Here is a 21,232-nt window from a genome sequence, read left to right as displayed (position 1 = left end):
CATTGCGTTGTAAGTTGCAGCTGTAAGCTGGCAATTGTAGAGGTATGCATAATATTGGCCTCGGTGCCTTGCCATAAAATCAAGTCTATATCAACAGACAGGCTGAAATGGAGGCTGGACAGTTAGGAAAGCACAAGAAGTGTGGCACATCTCCAAAAAACGTCAACTTTTATAAGGTTTTAGGCAAAGAAACCACACAATCAGTACAGTCGGAAATTACATAATCGGGCCGGACCAACAAAGATACATTCATGTAAACCAATCATTACTCAAATAGGCAAGATACATCAAATAAAATACATCTAGCAAACACCTACTTTGCTGCATATTACTAAAGAGGTGTGCATAGGAAATTACATGACATTTGTGCAATTAAGAAAAACAATAGACAGTTTGATTAATAATTGGTCCCTAGGAAAGAATCGGGGAAAGAACCTTAAATGTTTCACAGACAGGAACATCCTAGATATGGCTTCCTTCGGAGGAACACACATTAATGCAAATATTTTTGTAAAGAAACATCACCAAAAATGAGGCTTCAATTTTACTGATTTTCTGAAATGCAGAAGCACACAGGAAATCACATGCATGTGGAGATTACGTGTTAAAATTAAATAAAAGGGCACATTTCTTTCTGGAAATGTGAATATCAATGCAAGCTGTTTATGGCCTAGTCATGCCAACTAAATTAAGCATTATTTTCTTAATATTAAAAACACTTCTACAAAAGTATTGGAGAGACAGGAGCAAAGGCCTCTCATCTGATAAAGTAGAAGGTAAAGAATATATTAAGGTAAGGACGGTGGTTTTGATATCGGATTAGCAGAAGAAACCAAGTGACCAGGAAAAAAGAGAAGCAGCAGTGGATCCAGTGGTTGCAGTTCTAAGGAGTGATCAAGGACAGGAGAGAAAGTAAAGATTGTCTAGTTTGTTCAGGAGTGCCAGGAACAGGAGATAGAAGGAGGAGAAAAGAATGGCACCTCAAGGTGCCTGTCAGGCGGTGCAGGGCCCCTCAACCGGAGGACGCAAGTGAAAGGGGCCCTGCTAGGGGCTCCAAACATGCTTTCCGACAGGGTTCCATGTTGGAAAGGCTGGCATGGAAACACTGACAGAAACCGTGCATGGTAATCCGGATGGCGAAACCCCCGTCCATATGGATTACCGACTGGTTCCGACTGGCCGACTGGCTCCTTGAGCCTGTTGGAAGGCAGCCGGAATGACCAGCCAGTTTTAATTCCGACCGGCTGTATTGTAATCAGCCTGTCAGAATTGAAACTGACGATGTTGGGCATAAAGCCTCCGACCTTAGGTCAGAGGCTTTAGGACCAACATCGTAATTGGCCTCTAAGACTTTGTTTATTAGATACCATCTATATTCTGTCATCCATGTAAAAGATCTATTACAACAATATAAAATAACTAAGAAGAAGGGGCAATGCTGGATATGTAATGGTGTAACTGCTGCGTGTTAGCAGTATGCAAATATTAGCACTAATGCAACAGGCATGCGGAAAACCATGCAGGGGCTTTGTGCACTGGATTGCCTATCTCTGGTCAAAAGGCCAAGAAATGATACAGACTGTGGTGGCCTATTGGGAAAGGGAAAAACATTGCAGCCAACATCTAAAAGTAGATGAGCTGAAGGTGGCATTGGGGTGTGGGAAAGGCAGGGAGGGAAATTACTACTGCAGTTTTTTTCACAAGGTTTGCATGTACAATCTAATATCCCCAAGCAGTTCTTATCCGCTAAGAATCTAGAGCCAACCAGTAAAATGCTAGATATGGTACTGGAAGGGTGTGACAATGAGATAAGACTGCCCTTTTTTTGAACCTCTATTATTGAATTTAAGGGCATTCCCCTTGGTCTTAGACTCGGAAAGTGTGGATGAATACAGACTAATGCATCATTGATTATTCCAGCAAGTGAATGATTTCCTAAACAGAGAAGAATCTACTGTTGGTTTCCATATTTTGACATAAATTGTATTGAAGTGGCAAAACAATTATTTAGGAGCAAACATACATTGTTTTGGGGCCATCTCCAAAATTCGATACAGTTTCTTGCAGGGTGATTCCTTTGCAGATTCAAAGAGGTTCACCTCCCGTCGGAGTTATCGTGGAAGTTTGCTGTGAGCTGTGACTGAGATACAGTTCCGCTGTCTCCAACTTTCATCCTGGGAAGGAAGATAGCCGTGCAAGAGAAGTTGCAGACATGCATACTAAGACGGGGGTACAGAAAAGTTAGTGCAAATGAATTGCTGAAGAACTAAGGATGGTGCTTGAATTACAGTATCAAAACCAGACAATATGAGACTAAGATTAGGTGAAGAAGGAGATCAACAACACACAATGACCTCCATAGTAGAGGGCTAAGAGAAGGAGAGAGAAGTAACAGGAGTACACGTGCGCGCTCTCCCTTACAAAGATCACAATATGCAAAAAGTAAACATTCCCCATTGAGGGAAGGCTTCCCCCCTACCCTGGGTGTTATGCCTCATCATTGGCCATCCCGCGCTTGCCAGAGAATCCTCTAATGAAGGGTGGACCCTTATAGCAGCCTGAGGGAAAGTGCAGGAATAATGCAAAGGTAAGGGTAAGGAATCCAGATAAAAATCCCGGACACCTACCCGGGGTTGTATTTACACTTTATTGACAGGGTGGTGAGGGGATGATTAAAATAAAAATGTGAGGACATATAAGGCTATTTTATGCAGCTAATGTCCAAAGGGGGCAACATGCTTCATCCCTGAAAAATCTGAGGAAGGGGCCCGGGGCTTTCTTCAGGACCGGAATCCTATTTTCCCCTATGATATTTCCCTGTCTATGTGGTCACACACATACAGTGCACATACAGACATACAATACCAGTTCCTAAATCATGGTAGCAGCAAATCTATTGCTCATTGTTAATTTTGAGGTTCTGGAATGACATAAAACATACACATGAAACCAAATTAAAGTACATTTATAATAAACCACACGCAATGCATATTAAAATAAAACCACAGAAACAGGAAGGTGTGTGGTGCCTTATTGACTTAGGATACACATTTAACAGTCCTTTTTGGGCACAGTCAGGGGGACTATGAGGATTAATAGGTTGCACAATTAGCTCCATGAGGACGACTAGCAAGTCCACAATGTTTGCTTCACCTTGCTCTGATGTGCAATTCCTCGAAACACTCTCACAGTGAACGTCCCTTAGTTGTACTGGGCCTCATCAGCTCAAGCCCTCTATGATCACCATATTGGGTCGACCACTGCTTAAAATGGCTTAATTCCAGAGAAATTGGTAAGAGAAAGGTAGCGTTGCAAATGGTGTTTTGACAAAATATAGTATTAGAAATATTGAGTTACAGAAATATTGGAAAAATAATATTGTGATAGAAAAATACAGTGATGCTGAAATATTGTTGTAAAAAATATTATTTGTTTTAGGTAAGTGATATCGTTTTCATAGATGTATAATATTGTTTTCAATAATATGTTATGTTTATGTGTTCTTATTGTTTATGAGCTCCATTCACTAAGAAGCACCTAGAGACCCCTACCCGAACCACAAGTTCAACCTGGAGGGCAACTACATCAATAAGGAACTCTCCACCATCCTCAAATCATCCATCACTAGGGGTGGGCGGAATTTGCGAAATCCACTTTCGCAAATTATCGCGAAAATGTTTAAAATTATCGCAAACAAGCGGAAATATCGCGAAGATGCGGAATTCTTTTTCCCGCATGTTCGCGAGATTTTCTGCATGGTTGCGGGTCGCCAACTTACCCATGTGGTTGCTCGCGGGTGCGGCCATCTTGTTTTGAGTTGTCTCGCGGTGCATGATCACGAGAAGAAAGACGTGATCGCGCGACGCATGACATCACTGCGGGCGCGAACTGTCGCGAGACAGCGCAAATGGCTAAAAACAATCCAACATCTCATGGAGAACGCGACCGGATCAAGAAAACTTGTCAGCGAACGCAGGGATTCAGGTAAGGCGATCGCGCGCGCGTGAGATTGTATCATTTTACAGCGCGAGCTAGAAACAAATTATCGCCAAGCTGCGGAAAGCGGAAATTTTGACATTTTCGCCCTCTCCGCGGAACGCGAAAATGTCAAACGAACGGAACGAAATTTTCGCCCAGGCCTATCCATCACCTCTATCCCATTACCAGAAGGGCGGAAACACACAAGAGTAAAACCTCTGCTAAAAAACCTACCTCTGACTCAGAAGAACTCAAGAACTACCGGCCCATCTACCTGTTCCCATTCCTGGCTAAAGTCCTGGAGAAAGCAATCAACAAACAACTCTCCAACCACCTATAGATCAACAACCTCCTTGATCCATCCCAATTGGGATTTTGTGCTAATCACAGCACAGAAAATGCCCTAATCGCAGCCACAGATGGCATCCAATCACTCCTAGACTAGGGAGAGACCGCAGACCTGATCCTCCTTGACCTCTTCACAGCCTTGTTACCCCGAAACTGGTCCCAGGATGCTTGTTTCTGGTACAGGGAAGACATGGCTTTGCAGATCGGACCGGACTGTTCCCATGAGGCACAGGGTCAAGACTGATTTGCATGTAGCTGTGTCTGAACTGGGGTAGCGAAGTGAGCTAAAGAATGAAGATGGATTCAACCCAGATCTGTGACTGGGGATGAGTATCTGAAAAGTTTTAGCGCTCTGTCCATCATCTCCTTGTGTTTGCTTTGTTCGCCCTAAGTTGGCAGGGCATGCCCAGACGTGGGTCCCTTGCTCACTTTGCCACTGGATTCAAGCTAGCCTGGCTGATGAGGGGTGTTACCCAAAACCTGTCCCAGGATGCTTGGTTCCGTTCCAGGGAAGACATGGCTTGGCAGTTCAGGCTGGACTGTTCCCATGAGGTACAGGGTCAAGAATGATTTGCATTTAGCTGTGTCTGAACTGGGATGACGAAGTGAGTTAAAAAATGATGTTGGATTCAACCCAGATCTGTGACTGGGGGTGAGTGTCTGAAAAGTTTCAGCGCTCAGTCCATCATCTCCTTGCTCTCCACGGCCTTCAACACCATGTCACACTACACCCTCCTACAAAGACTCCATCAGAGGGGATCCAAGGAAATGCCTTTACATGGATAGCTTCCTTACTCACCGGAAGAACCCAGAGTGTTTGCCTCCCTCCTTACACCACAGACCCAAAGACCATGATCTGCAGCGTTTCCCAAGGGTCCTCACTGAGTCCAACCCTGTTCAATACATGCATGGCTCCCCTGGTCATGCTGGTCAAATCCTATGCTATGAACATCATATCATAGGCTGACGATACTAAGAGCATCCTTTCCTTCTCCTCAAACTCCACTAACACCAAAACCAGTTTCCACAGGTGCATGACCAGTGCAGCCAGCTGGATGCAAAACAAATGCCTCAAACTCAACACCAACAAAACAGTGATATTCATGTTCGGGAGCAACACCTCCCCATGGGATGACTCCTATGTGTCCAATGGAACTGGGCCCCTTGTCCACTCCCACAGACCACACCAGAAACCTCAGCATCATACTCGACAACAAGCTTGCCATGAAAATAAAGATAAATGCTGTCTCCTCAGCCTGCTTCCTCACCCTCCGCATGCTCTGGAAAATATTCAAATGGCTCCCCATCACCACTAGATGTACTGTCACCCAAGTCCTCATCACTAGCCGTCTTGACTACAGAAACTCCCTCTACGTGGGAATCGCCTCACAACTACTGAGCAGACTGCAAACCATCCAAAATGCTCCAGCCAGGCTCACCCTCGACCTCCCAAGAAGAGCCCACATTACCCCCCACCTCAGAGTGCTCCTCTGACTCCTTGTCCAAAAAGGTGTCAGTTCAAACTGCTGACCCACGCCTACAAGGTTCTGCTCAACAAAGGACCAGCCTACCTCAACCACTGACTGAAATTCCACCAACCCGGCAGACAACTACACTCCGCTTCCCTCTCCCTCACCCACACGCCCACTTTCACAAAAGCAGAAGTGGTGGCTGCACCTTCTCCTACCTGGCCACAAAGACCTGCAGTGGCCTTCCACTCCACCTACTGACTTCATCCACCCTACAGAAGTTCAGGAATGGCCTAAAACCTGGATGTTCATCTGACAACTCAGCGCTTGGATACCCTCACAGGTGATAAGCAGTGCTCTAAAAATCATTGATTGAATGATTGATTGAACATTGTTTGTATAATTGATAAGAATATTTTTAGATATTGCTCAAAATTTTAAGTGATTTATCATTTTTAATTTAGTTGCTAATAGTAATTTATAGTGTCATAGCAGGTTGCTTGGCTTGTAGGGGTATGGGGGGAGAAGTAAACAAATTACATTTGCAAAGTTATATGCATTAGGTGTAGGGTGCTGGGTTTGTGGGGTATAGGGCGGAAAATAAATTAGGGAATAATTAATTATTAATTATTTTTTAATTTTTATTATTATTTAATTGAATATTAATTATGGAAATTGTGTTTTAAAGTTATATATTAGGTGCAGGCTGCTGGATTTGTAGGGGCATAGGGTTGGAAGTGTTTTAAATAATAATGAATTAACACTTATTCACTTATTAATACATATTTAATTGATAATTAATTATGTTAATTGTGTTATGCTTATTTATTTTAGTTATATTTTAAATGCAGGCTCCTAGGTTTGTGGAGGTATAGTGTGGAAAGTTAGTTAAGTAGTAAACACATAAAAAAAAAAGCTAGTAAATTATAAAATTGCATAATGATCATGTGAATTGTTTAATTGTTTTTTTATATATATATAATTTTTTTGTTTGGTTAATTAATAATGTTTCTACTAAGAGTTTTATATTTGTTGTAAACTTACAGGGTTATACAATATGTTATGTGTCTGAAGTAAATTACTGTCCCTTCTGTTGTACAAACTGGAGAGAGAATAGAAAATGTTACGCCTCCGAAGTCCAACGTTTCCCCTACTGGTGCACAGACTGAACTGGGAATAGTAAGTATCACCCCTCCGAAGTCCAACGCTTTCCCTAATGCTGCACAGACTGGAGTGGGAATAGTAAATGTTACCACTCCGAAGTCCAACACTTTCTCTATTGTTGCACAGACTGGGTTTGGAATAGTAAAGTTAATCCCTCCAAAGTTCAACTCTTTCCATACTGTTGCATGGAATGAGGGAGAATAAATCTGACCCCTCCGAAGTCCAACATTGTCCCTACTGTTGCACAAACTGGAGTGGGAATAGTACATCTTACCCTTCCGAACTCCAGATCTTTCCCTACTGTTGCACAGACTGAAGTGGGAATACTACATTTTACCCATCCGAAGTTCAGCGCTTTCCCTACTGTTGCACAGACTGGAGTGGGAAAAATAAATCTTACCTTTTCCAAAGTCCAACACTTTACCTACTGTTGCAGGGACTGGAGTGGGAATAGTAAATCTTACCTCTTCGAAGTCCAACGCTTTCCTTACTGTTGCACAGACTAGAGTGGGAATAGTAAATTTAACTTCGGTGAAAGGCTATGCTTTTACCACTGTTGCATAAACTGCAGTGGAAATAGTATATTTATTTTGCCATACTTTAATACTTTTGATAATATTGTTGAAATATATACATTATTATTATTTGTTTGTTTGTTTAATTTTATACTATTTGTTTATATATGGATATTTATTTTTAATTTTGTAGTATATTTAGTATGTTTTAGGATTGTATTATTTTTTATATTTAATTAATATGTATCTAATTAATGTTTTGCAGTTGATTTGTTAATATGTCTTAATATATATATATACATACATACATACACATACATATTCACAGCACACAGCCCCGAAGCACAGCATGCGGCGGTCTGGCATCCCACAATGTTCCAAGCACTTTCGCACATTAAAGATAATACCAGGACCAGTGGCGGCTGGTGACATTTGAAAGTGGTGAGGCGTAAAGTTATCATGGTACTGCACTGAGGCGAGCGAGCGAGCCCTAACAACTCCTCCGAGAAAAGTTTGAAAAAAGAGTGGATAAATGGAGCATTTTCAAGCAAATTTGAGGAAGCAGGAAGGTTGATAAAGCACTTGCGAAAGTATTATGACAGGATCTGTAATAACATCCTTATATCCATCAACTTTACCCCAACACAAGTACAAACACACACTCAAACTCTTTCAAGTACACACATAAAGCACGAGTCACAAACATTTGTTTAGGCTTAAAGACCTATAAACAAAAAAGAATACAGAGACCGCTGCAGCTGTAAGCAGACGTGAAATACTCGATTTACTCACAAAGTGACAAACACAAAACCCGCAGCCAAACATACTGGGCCCGGTGCCACCTCATAAGCACCCCTGGTCACACCTTCCCCTTTCTGGGAGCTTCCAGGAGACGTGCTGGGCAGGATGAGGAAATACTGAGTGCTTGTCCCAGCAAATCGAGTTTCTTTCTGTGTTAAAAAATTACCACCTTCCTTTTTCTGCCTCCCACTCATTTCTGTGTTTCGGTGTCTTTGTGTCTGACACCCTTCACCATCTCTGCCACCCTCTCCTCAGCTGCCCTCTGCACTTCACCCTCAGCTTTAGGTCTCCCTATCACTCTTTCTACCTCCTGTTTCCCCCATACAGCTCTGCCTGAATTGCACCCTCTTTCATGTTCATCCGTTAACTCTCTCCTAGCTGTCACTCTTACCACTCCCCTTTGCCCTCCCCCTCCTCTCTGTGAAACTCTCTCTCTGTCACTCTCCTCTCATTGCCACTCTTTCCACTCTCATTTGGCCCTAATGAATCTCATCTCACGCTCTTCCTCTCCATCCGTGTCACTCTCACCTTGCTGTCACTCTTTCCACTCCCTTTTGCCCTTCCCTCCTTTCTGTGAACCTCTCTCTCTGACCTCCATCTCTGTCACTCTCCTCTCATTGCCATTGTTTCCACTCTCATTTGGCCCTTATGAACCTTATCACAACACACGCTCTTTATCTCCATCTGTGTGACTCTCCTTGCTGTACCTCTTTCCACTTCCCTTTGTCCTGTCCCTCCCTGCAAAAAATCTCCCTCATCTGCATCTCTGTCACCCCCTCTCATTGACACTCGTTCCCCTCCCCTCTGTCCCTTTCTCCTCTCTGTGAACTTCTCTCTCATCTCCATCCCTGTCACTCTCCTCTTATTGTCACTCTTTGCACTCCCCTTTGCTCCTGCCCTTTCCATTTCTTGATCCGTGGCTACTTCTTCCTACTCTTCCTTTCCCTCTCTCTCCTCTTACGCTTTTATTTTAACTCCCTGTCCATATTACCAACTTTACTCGAACAATGCCTGTTTGTAAACTCCAGCTTTGCGAAATGAAGGAATCAACTCAAGCATGCGGACTCGGAGGTAAGGTGAGTTATCCAAGATCAAGCAGTGAGACTCGGGTCCAGTTCTCCGGCCGAGACTTTAGTCACTGGCCCATGTGCTCTCCTCCCCCTGCTTTTGTGGGGAGGCGCACTACATGCCAAATGGCCAGGCTGATGAGAGCGCCCAGCCCTGCCACTGTGGGCGACCTTTACACGCAGGGCAAACGCAAGCCTGTGGCACGACGTGACAGCCAGGCTGGAGGCAGGTAGTACAGAAAGCACCCAAACACCCCAGGCTGACAAATGTAGTGTGTGAGACAAAAAAAAGCAATAAAACAAAAATGGCCGATCTTCAGACGTATTGCCAACCAATGAGCGAGTAGCTCGCCTTGTATAGCGCCAAACGTCAGAGCGGTCCGTGTCAAGCCGCTTTTGCAGCTCTACGGTCCCTCATTCTTTGCTTGAGGGTGGTGATGGGAGCCCGAGTGCTGGCCTTGGAAAGCAGAGCAGCTTTCATTACCGTGACAACTGAAGTGGTTAATAAATAAACACAATAAAAGCTAGCGGTGTTGTAGTTTAACCCCTAACAAACTGCCCAGCATCCAAAACACCTCCGACAAAAGGACTCAGTGATTTACCATGAAGGGTGAAGTGAATCATTTGCTACCTGGTGGCGGTGGAATAAACTCCTTCCTCACCCCCTCCACCCTGGATACTGCTGCTCCAATAAGGGGAATCAAGTAGTACTCACTGTTTTCAGCTTGATCACGGCGGGTTTCTCTCGGACCGGGTTGAAGCTGTTTCAAGGAAGGAGGGAAATGCGAACTCCACGCAGGAAGCAGTACTTGAAATCCCGCCTCTTGTCATAGGGTGACTCTGTATCAACGTCATCCAGTCAGGGGAGGAGGCGGGATCCTAGAACTAGAAGAATGTTCTGAGCTGAGCTACGTGACTACGTCAGATCAGGGCGAGCCGAAAATCCGACCGAAGTCCTGGAAAACCAGCTGCTTCAGGTAGCGCCTGCTTGCCTTCACCACTGCCTCACAGACACACTCTGCACATGCGTGACATGGGCGATATTGAAGTCGAACGAACGTCCACCACACGTCATGTGCAGGGTGTGTGTGTGTTTGTACAAGGCTGGGCTGCACTGCTAACACTGTTTCAAGGTGTCTGTCTTGTCTTCCTCCGACCCCGATCCTTGTCCGGAGGCTGGTGGGGCAATGCGTCCGGAGGCTGGTAGGGCAACGCCCCATTCGCCCCTATGCACCAGCTGCCCCTGACCAGGACTCCCCTGGATGCTTCGTTATATTGTTACCACAAAATCCCTCTACACCAATGCGTTTCGCCTTTCGGCTTGTTCACGGTGTTTTCTTGAATGTTGGAAAGTGCTTTTAATATATATATATATATATATATATATATATATATATATATATATATATATATATATATATATATGCTTCAAAAATAAAGCCCCACTCCGACTTCTGTGCAAACACAAGACTTTATTCGTCTGAAGCAGCATATATATATAACTCAAGTCCTGACCGGTTTCGGCGTCACCACGCCTTGCTCACAGGTGAGTTCAATATTTACCATGTGGTCACGAGGCCATAGGATCAACTACAGCCCCCAGCATGCATCATCGTTGCTTTGTAATCACGAGGCATTGCTTAGTATTCATGTTTTGCCCAAATAGCGTTTTATGAACAATGTCTCAACAACGTACCAAATTGTAATGTGCACGCATTCCTTCTCACAGCAAGTGCACTTTTATGCTGCCTCTGTCCATGATAAGGGTTAGCACTGCGGAGCTTCCAAGAGGAGAAAACTCCCCTATTCCCTTTCTCTCTGATGCGCTACCAATACTTCTGGCAGTCCTTCGTTTGGTGCGCGAGAGCGTGTCATGCCCCCTCCATAAAATCCAGCACAACATCCTCCGTTTACTGGGGGCCACCGACTCTGCAGGGTGGGCTCAAAGGTTGCAGGAGCGGAGAAACCTGCATATTCAATGCTTCAAAAATAAAGCCCCACTCCGACTTCTGTGCAAACACAAGACTTTATTCGTCTGAAGCAGCATATATATATAACTCAAGTCCTGACCGGTTTCGGCGTCACCACGCCTTGCTCACAGGTGAGTTCAATATTTACCATGTGGTCACGAGGCCATAGGATCAACTACAGCCCCCAGCATGCATCATCGTTGCTTTGTAATCACGAGGCATTGCTTAGTATTCATGTTTTGCCCAAATAGCGTTTTATGAACAATGTCTCAACAACGTACCAAATTGTAATGTGCACGCATTCCTTCTCACAGCAAGTGCACTTTTATGCTGCCTCTGTCCATGATAAGGGTTAGCACTGCGGAGCTTCCAAGAGGAGAAAACTCCCCTATTCCCTTTCTCTCTGATGCGCTACCAATACTTCTGGCAGTCCTTCATTTGGTGCGCGAGAGCGTGTCATGCCCCCTCCATAAAATCCAGCACAACATCCTCCGTTTACTGGGGGCCACCGACTCTGCAGGGTGGGCTCAAAGGTTGCAGGATATAAATACGCGATAGACCTGTGTTCCATGGGCATGGGCGTATTTATATGGTCGATAGTAATGGGCGAATAATCTGCAACGGCACCACTAGAGTGTGAAGTTAAGTTATTTTCTGTGAACAAAACACTGGTCGTGCTTATGCACATATTGAATTTAATTTAAAAACATGCAAAGGTCATTGATGTTGTTTTATTTTTCAACAGCTTTAATGTACTGTGTTTATTTACGATTTGGGATTTTCCGAATGGAATGATGCACCTTTCCAACTACGAGTCTGTTGTCCAGTTCTATTGTTGTAGCTTCACCATGTGACTTGATCACATTCACAGTGTTAAATAGTCACGAAAACTTTATCAATTTGCTAGTGAACAAGCCTGCAGGACAGGCGAAACGCGTCTAGCATTTTCAGCTGACATTAAAATCATTTAGCACAGACACGGCGTCGACTGCTTTTTCTTGGAGAAGTTTGGCCAATATATATATATATATATATATATATATATATATATATATATATATATATATATATATTAAAGCTCACAGGTTGCCCCTCAGGTTTGGGGAGCACTCTAGGAACAGCAATGCCATGCAGACTTCAATAGTTCAGACGTCGCGGCCTGACGCGTTTCGCTTGCGCTTTTTCAAAGGCCGTTCTCTTCTTTCACTCGGCAATGCGCGTCCCACATAAATGCAAAAATGCCGCCTGCTGATAGGCTGCAAGTTCCCACAGGATTGTGGTATTTGTAGTGAGTCGCTAATTCACCCTGAATGGGTGCCAGGTTCAGAAGATCCCTAATGCCTGCCCTGGATGGGTCCCCTGAGCTGAAGAGTCATGATTTCGGCGTCGTTCCTCCCGAAATGCGCTAGGCGATTTCCCAACTCATCGGCCTGCTCTGATTTCAGCGGTGGTGCTTCCCCCACGGCAAGGCATGCCGCGTTGTAAATTAAAGCTCACAGGTTGCCCTTCAGGTTCGGGGAGCACTCTAGGAACAGCAATGCCATGCAGACTTCAATAGTTCAGACTTCGCGGCCTTTCACGTTTCGCTTGCGCTTTTTCAAAGGCCGTTCTCTTCTTTCACTCGGCAATGCGCGTCCCACATAAATGCAAAAATGCCGCCTGCTGATAGGCTGCAAGCTCCCACAGGATTGTGGTATTTGTAGTGAGTCGCTAATTCACCCTGAATGGGTGCCAGGTTCAGAAGATCCCTAATGCCTGCCTTGGATGGGCCCCCTGAGCTGAAGAGTCATGATTTCGGCGTCGTTCCTCCCGAAATGCGCTGGGTGATTTCCCAACTCATCGGCCCGCTCTGATTTCAGCGGTGGTGCTTCCCCCGCGGCAAGGCATGCCACGTTGTAAATTAAAGCTCACAGGTTGCCCTTCAGGTTCGGAGAGTCCTCTAGGAACAGCAATGCCATGCAGACTTCAATAGTTCAGACGTCGCGGCCTGACGCGTTTCACTTGCGCTTTTTCAAATTTCGTTCTCTTCTTTCACTCGGCAATGCGCGTCCCACATAAATGCAAAAATGCCGCCTGCTGATAGGCTGCAAGTTCCCACAGGATTGTGGTATTTGTAGTGAGTCGCTAATTCACCCTGAATGGGTGCCAGGTTCAGAAGATCCCTAATGCCCGCCCTGGATGGGCCCCCTGAGCTGAAGAGTCATGATTTCGGCGTCGTTCCTCCCGAAATGCGCTGGGCGATTTCCCAACTCATCGGCCCGCTCTGATTTCAGCGGTGGTGCTTCCCCCGCGGCAAGGCATGCCGCGTTGTAAATTAAAGTTCACAGGTTGCCCTTCAGGTTCGGGGAGCACTCTAGGAACAGCAATGCCATGCAGACTTCAATAGTTCAGACGTCGCGGCCTGACGCGTTTCACTTGCGCTTTTTCAAAGGCCGTTCTCTTCTTTCACTCGGCAATGCGCGTCCCACATAAATGCAAAAATGCTGCCTGCTGATAGGCTGCAAGTTCCCACAGGATTGTCGGGTCGGAGAGCTGGAAATCATGTCCGGTTCCAAACGAGGGGAGCAGCGCTGTGATTAAGGACTGTGCTCTTCACGGGGCCCATTGGAGGGTTATGAATCAGGGACCCAAGGTGACACAGCACCCATTTGGGTGAAATCCGCCACACTACGAATCCCACAATCCTGTGGGGGACTGCTACAAATGTGCTCATTAGAGTAAGCCTATCAGGAGGCAGCATATTTAAATAAAAGCTGTGGTGTAAAATGCTGTGCATCACACGGAACCAAGCCGATGATTAAGATATTATTTCGAAACGCGTCAGGCTGCATCCCGTGTTTGGCAGAGTCTATTGGGGATTTGCTGCTGCCAGAGTGCATCTTCGCCAGTGGGCAACTTTGGAGCTTTAATTTACATGCGGCAGGCCCTGCCGTGAAAGATGCACCACCGCGAAGATTGAAAGCGGGTCGGAGAGCTGGAAATCATGTCCGGTTCCAAACGAGGGGAGCAGCGCTGTGATTAAAGACTGTGCTCTTCACGGGGCCCATTGGAGGGTTATGAATCAGGAACCCAAAGTGACACAGCACCCATTTGGGTGAAATCCGCCACACTACGAATCCCACAATCCTGTGGGGGACTGCTACAAATGTGCTCATTAGAGTAAGCCTATCAGGAGGCAGCATATTTAAATAAAAGCTGTGGTGTAAAACGCTGTGCATCACACGGAACCAAGCCTATGATTAAGATATTATTTCGAAACGCGTCAGGCTGCATCCCGTGTTTGGCAGAGTCTATTGGGGATTTGCTGCTGCCAGAGTGCATCTTTGCCAGTGGGCAACTTTGGAGCTTTAATTTACATGCAGCAGGCCCTGCCGTGAAAGATGCACCACCGCGAAGATTGAAAGCGGGTCTGAGAGCTGGAAATCATGTCCGGTTCCAAACGAGGGGAGCAGCGCTGTGATTAAAGACTGTGCTCTTCACGGGGCCCATTGGAGGGTTATGAATCAGGGACCCAAGGTGACACAGCACCCATTTGGGTGAAATCCGCCACACTACGAATCCCACAATCCTGTGGGGGACTGCTACAAATGTGCTCATTAGAGTAAGCCTATCAGGAGGCAGCATATTTAAATAAAAGCTGTGGTGTAAAACGCTGTGCATCACACGGATTCAAGCCTATGATTAAGATATTATTTCGAAACGCGTCAGGCTGCATCCCGTGTTTGGCAGAGTCTATTGGGGATTTGCTGCTGCCAGAGTGCATCTTCACCAGTGGGCAACTTTGGAGCTTTAATATATATATATATATATATATATATATATATATATATATATATATATATATATATATATATATATATATATATATATATATATATATATATATATATATATATATATATATATTTTTTTTTTTAAGTATTCAATTTGAAATAAGAATAATAAGAATACAATAAAAAGTCAAATATATATTTTAATAATGGTGTTACATTACATATATATATATATTGGTTTTGTTTTACAGACATTGCCGGCTGAAGTTACTTGTCTAGCATGCAGTGAGAGCCTGCTGGGACTTGCAGTTTACTACTGGAAACGCAGGTCTGTGTGTGACTTTTAACTGGCCTATCAGGAGAGCCACCAATGGCGGAACGACAGGAGGAATTTAAACGGAACTGTGGTTGATCGGGGAAGGAGCGGGCATTTGAGAAAGGCAATGTCCGAAACGCGTCATGCCCATGCTCTTTGAAATAAATCCCCTGTTTGAAGTCGCCCATGGTGTCCCTCTGGTTCTTTCAAGCAAAAGGATCTCTTCGTGGAATATGTTGTGTGCAATCCCTGGGTGCACATGGAGGAGACCCGTCTCAACAAGAGGACAGAGTCATCCGGGTCAGCTTCGGCACTTTCTTTGTATTCATGGTAATGGATAGGCTCTGACCCACCACACCTGCCCGCTGCATCTGTGCCGCTGTTAACTGTAGTTCGTGACTCCACGAAGGAATCCGGATCACTGTAGCCGCGTTTTCTAGGCCACCCAAGGAGCGGATCAGTGTGGTTTGAGGCATTTTGGGGACTCTGGAGGAGTATTTGTTTTAAACTGCTTGGACTACCAAAGCCCTGAACAGCGTTCTTAATGTTATCCTGATGGTTTTGTTTTACAGACATTGCCGGCTGAAGTCACTTGACTAGCATGCGGTGATAGCCTGCTGGGACTTGCAGTTTACTACTGGAATTTCAGGTCTGTGTGTTACTTTTAACTGGCCTATCAGGAGAGCCACCAATGGCGGAACGACTGGAGAAATTTAAACGGAACTGTGGTTGATCGGGGGAGGAGCGGGCATTTGAGAAAGGCAATGTCCGAAACGCGTCATGCCCAGTCTCTTTGAAATAAATCCCCTGTTTGAAGTACCCCATGGTGTCCCGCTGGTTCTTTCAAGCAAAAGGATCTCTTTGTGGCATATGTTGTGTGCAAGCCCTGGGCGCACATGGAGGAGACCCGTCTCAACAAGAGGACAGAGTCATCCGGGGCAGCTTTGGCACTTTCTTTGTATTCATGGTAATGGATAGGCTCTGACCCACTGCACCCGCCCGCGATATCTGTGCCGCTGTTAACTGCAGTTCGTGAATTTAAACGGAACTGTGGTTGATCGGGGAGGAGCAGGCATTTGAGAAAGGCAATGTCCGAAACGCGTCATGCCCATGCTCTTTGAAATAAATCCCCTGTTTGAAGTACCCCATGGTGTCCCTCCGGTTCTTTCAAGCAAAAGGATCTCTTCGTGGCATATATATATATATATATATATATATATATATATATATATATATATATATATATATATATATATATATATATATATATATATATATATATATATATATATATATATATATATATATATATATATCATCCAAAAGTTTGCCACACACTCAAGGACGCACACAATGACAGGTCGAATTCAGCCTTGCAGCAATCCTTTATTAAGCAGAGCTGGCAACGTCGCTGGAAATATCATGGCCTTGCCCTATGCGTTGCGGAGGTCCTGCTCCTTGTTCACGGGCTGGCACGCTGTTAACAGATGCAAACAGAAAAAGTCCCACAATTACCTGTTTATATCGCCATCTGGTTGGCTATGTAAATTTTGAGGCTGCCTGGGACTTGAAGTTCTGTTTGCTGAAATAATACCCATGGAGGGTTCTGCTTCACAGCATATGCCTTAAAACACTCCAATAGTGTCTCCAGTTCAATGGCCAGTTCCTATACATGCCGCCTTTCATCCCGCTGCGGTGGTTATATATATATATATATGTCTATGTATATATAAACATACACACATATATATGTATGTGTATGTTTATATAGATATATCTTTATGTATAGTATTAAGTATTATTTAAATATATTTAATTTGCATAATATTAATATTATATTAAAAAAATAATATTTACTATTTTAGACTATATATATTAAAAAACAATAGTTTTTTACGTTTTAAACAATATTAGTGTAAAATTAAATATTTTTTCGATATTTTCTGTCCTTACCATTATAAGTGTAGGGAAACAATATTTTTGTTATGGATAATTTAGGACTCAATATTTATGTTCCTCGATACAGTTGGAATTGACTTTCTGTCAGGGATCCCCACTAGTGTTAGTCTTGAAATCAGAGGTGTAAATCCTAGCTAGTTTAGAATTCATAAAGACGTTTATTTGGCTCAGTCGCTGAATGTAGTCAAACTTGAAATTTAGAAAAATACATCACTTACATTGGAATAAAATTTCTGAGAAAAATACGTGCAAGCTCTCAATGTGAACACAACTTTAAATAAGGCAAGGTGTAGAAATGTTGAATGCCTTATACTTAGGAGGAGTAAGAGAAGCATTGCAGTGCATGTGATCCCTAGCAGATTTGTTAATTGCTCCAAGACTTTTGTTGGTTATCTGAGAGTGAGATGTTGCTGGTGAGTTAAAGACAAATAGGCAACAGGTTCCAGCTGAAGGCATGTTAGCAGAAAGCATTTTCCACTGCTGTTGACACATATCTTTTGGGCACATTGTGGCAGTAGCCACTGCTACGAGGCACTCGTGGTGGGGCGGGGGGCAGTGGGAGGCAGACGGGGGAGGCGGGGTTATTAAGAAAAAAGAAAATTGCACTTACCTACCGGCCCCCACTTCTCCTTTGTCGTCTTCGGTCGAGCAGGAAGCATACTCCCCTAGCCAGTCATGACACTGCTGTCACCAGCATGAAATCAGCGTTGTTATTGGTCTGAGCACCATGGTTTGGCACTCATACAGGCAGGGGAGCCTGTGCATGTTCGCCACCCAGGCTGTGCATTACAGCCCGTTGGAGAACATGCTAATTACACATGACTGTTTGGCCGGCCCAAGATGGCCGACCAAACAATCATGCGCACTTACAAAGTGTCCACCACTCCTCCCCCTGCTCTGAGGGCTGCCCCGCCTGTACCCTCAGAGCCAGGCTTCTGAAAAATAAAATGATAATAACGTGATGTTATTATTGTTTTTTTTTTTTACTGTGGGGCGACGCTGCTCTGCCTTAGCGAGGAGGCGCCGCTCCGTTGTTGGCAACCAGTCCATTTATGCCTCCGCCCTAGTAAACCGTTTCCATTCGTTGAGTATTTTAAATACATTCTTTCATACTCTTATACAGAATGTGAGGCAGTCTTACATATCACAGTAGCATCACATAGCCGCCAGTGCTGTCTTAGAAAATTAACACTGTAGGTTGTGACTGTGTGATATTTTTATCAACAAGAAATTGACTTTGTATTCAATTAAACATGTTTCTAGAGATATGTCACAGTGCATATCCTGCTTTAAAGATGGAGGGAAATCTACTGGATACCTGAAACTCTCAAAAGGTGATTTTGAATGACTTGTAAAGATGTGAGGACAATTAACAAGATACAGTACATTATACTGCTGAATTCCCAAATATTATGAAATACTTCCCCTCTTCAGCAAAGGAATGCTGTTCCACACATTAACGGTGCAAATCACCCGTTTGTAATTTTTAAAAACTTTATGAGACATCTATTGCACCTCTGAATCGTCGCTGTGTATTTGCAGTGCACTATGCAATTTGACCCAATCGCAATAGGGTCTTTGAGTGCCTGGTGTACACATACTTTGGCTGCAATGCATCCTTGGGGGCAAGAAACAGCCATTCACAACAATACGATTTTACAACTGGCCGGGCTCTACCATGCTCCACTTGCTTTATGTGATGCTGGTACCGGTCCCTTACCCTGCATGCAAACCGGCTACCTGTTCATCCATAGTCCCCTAGGGGTCAATGGCTTTTTATGTCGTGCATTCTGTGAACTTCACAATGGTGGACAAAACTTCAATCGTGTTATTCCAGGCCTGCGCTATTCTTTTTTTGTGCCAAAGATTTTAAAGAGCATGAATGCAATTTTGTTCAATCTGCGCAGGAATTGAAATAAACCCTTTTATTGGAAAAAATACTTTGTATTTCATTAGATAGGTTAGGTCAGATTTGTCAATTGCGAAGTGCAACTTTCTTCTTGCTGGGTACCTGCCAGTGAATCGGAGATCAAAATAATTCCACATCTCTGTTGACAAGCAAATCTACCGTGATTAAGTTTGTGTAGGAGGGAACAGTCATGCTTCTAGGAGTTTACTACATTTATGATGATCGCAGTACGTGATGACGTGTGTGAACCGGCAAGGTGTTCCAAAGTACTGCTCCTATGAGTGAAAAAGCATGTCCACCAACTATCCGATGGAACCTGGGCACTTCCAAAGGGACTTTCTGTAAGATCTGGGAGTTTTGGTAGGTTCGTCTCAGTTTCACCTGTGATGGAGAGGAGAGGGAGTTGGCAGAAATACTGCTTTGAGCTCCTACCATAAATATTTAAACGTAATCTATTTCTTCACTGGAAACCAAAGAAGAGTGAACATAGCTGAGAAAATGAGTTCTCTACATTTCAGACCGTGAGCTAATCATGCTGCAAAATTCTGCATGAACTAAAGTTTGTGGTTCAAATATATTTCGGCAGACCTGTGTAAACAGGGTTATAGTAGTCTGTCCGAGCAGAAAAGATATTCAGAAAAGTTGAATTGTAGGGGAAAAAGAGAATAGATGTTATGTTATGTTATGTTATAATGTGTTTATATAGCGCACGGCTACTCCAGAAGAGTGTCCCGGCGCTTTCCACATGCAGCTCAGTGTAAAATAACACAACAGACAAATAACAAAGCACAAGGCAACAAGGGGAAAAGAAACCTAAAGGTTAAAAAGCCAGGTCTTCAGGCTCTTCCTGAACTGCAGCAAATTGGCAGTGCTGCGTAGAGCCAATGAGAGCGAATTCCAAAGCTGGGGAGCCTTAAAGCTAAAAGAGCGCCCCCCAGTGCAAGATGAAAATCTTAAACCCAGATATTTCACAACAGATACTAGAAAATGTTTGGTACCTTTAGATGTAGGACAGAAAGGGAGATCTCAGAAAAGTAATTGTGTAAAAGGACCGATGATCTCTGTTTTATCTCCGTTGAGCATGAAATGATTGTAGCTAACTCAGGATTCGGTCTCTCCAAGGCAATGCTGCAGATTCTCAGCAGCCGGATGTCCTTCACCTGTGATCTTAGCAATGATTTCGGTTTCATTGGCATATAGAAATATATATATATATATATATATATATATATATATATATATATATATATATATATATATATATATATATATTACCTACTGGCGGTCGCCAGTAGGTAGTTATAGTTAGGACCACGTTTCCATAGGAAATCCGCAACATTCTATTTTGAATAACTTTGGCGCCGGTCGACGAATCCTCGCGAATTTTTCAAAATAGGTGGGGCGCTACGCTCCGCTCCTACCCTGAAAGTCTCGGGGGGATTCGTCAAGCGGGGGCTGAGAAAAAAGGGGGGTCCCAAAACCCGTTTTTCCCATGCATTTTTCCATAGGACCTTTAGACAGGGCTACAGCCCGAACGGCTGAACAGAATTTAATGAAATTTGGCAGAGAGGTAGTCCCCAGGTCAAGGAAGTGCCTTTTGTAGGTTTGGTGTAAATCTGTTCAGTAGATTCTGAGAAAATAGCCTTTAAATCAATATATATATCTGTGGCAGCTTACGGTGCGCTTACCGTAAGCTTACCGTACGCGTACGGTGGCGTGCGCGAGCGCGATTCTGATTGGCTCTTAGTTCTAAGTAAACATTTGAATCGGTCGAAACCAGGAAGCGGCGGCCGCCATTTTCTCTCTCGCTTCCTGAGTAGGGCAGCAAAAACCAACCCCAAAAATGTGTAAAGAGGCAGTTTAATGAGATCCTAACCACCCAGCATTGATACAGGGGTCCCCAAACCACCCCCAAGCCCAAAAAAAAAAATACTTTTTTTTTCCGGAAAATCGCCGATCACGC

The sequence above is a fragment of the Triturus cristatus genome, chromosome 1_2, assembly GCF_964204655.1.
Source record: "Triturus cristatus chromosome 1_2, aTriCri1.1, whole genome shotgun sequence".
Taxonomy (NCBI): domain Eukaryota; kingdom Metazoa; phylum Chordata; class Amphibia; order Caudata; family Salamandridae; genus Triturus; species Triturus cristatus.
Note: the sequence above shows the minus strand (reverse complement) of the source record.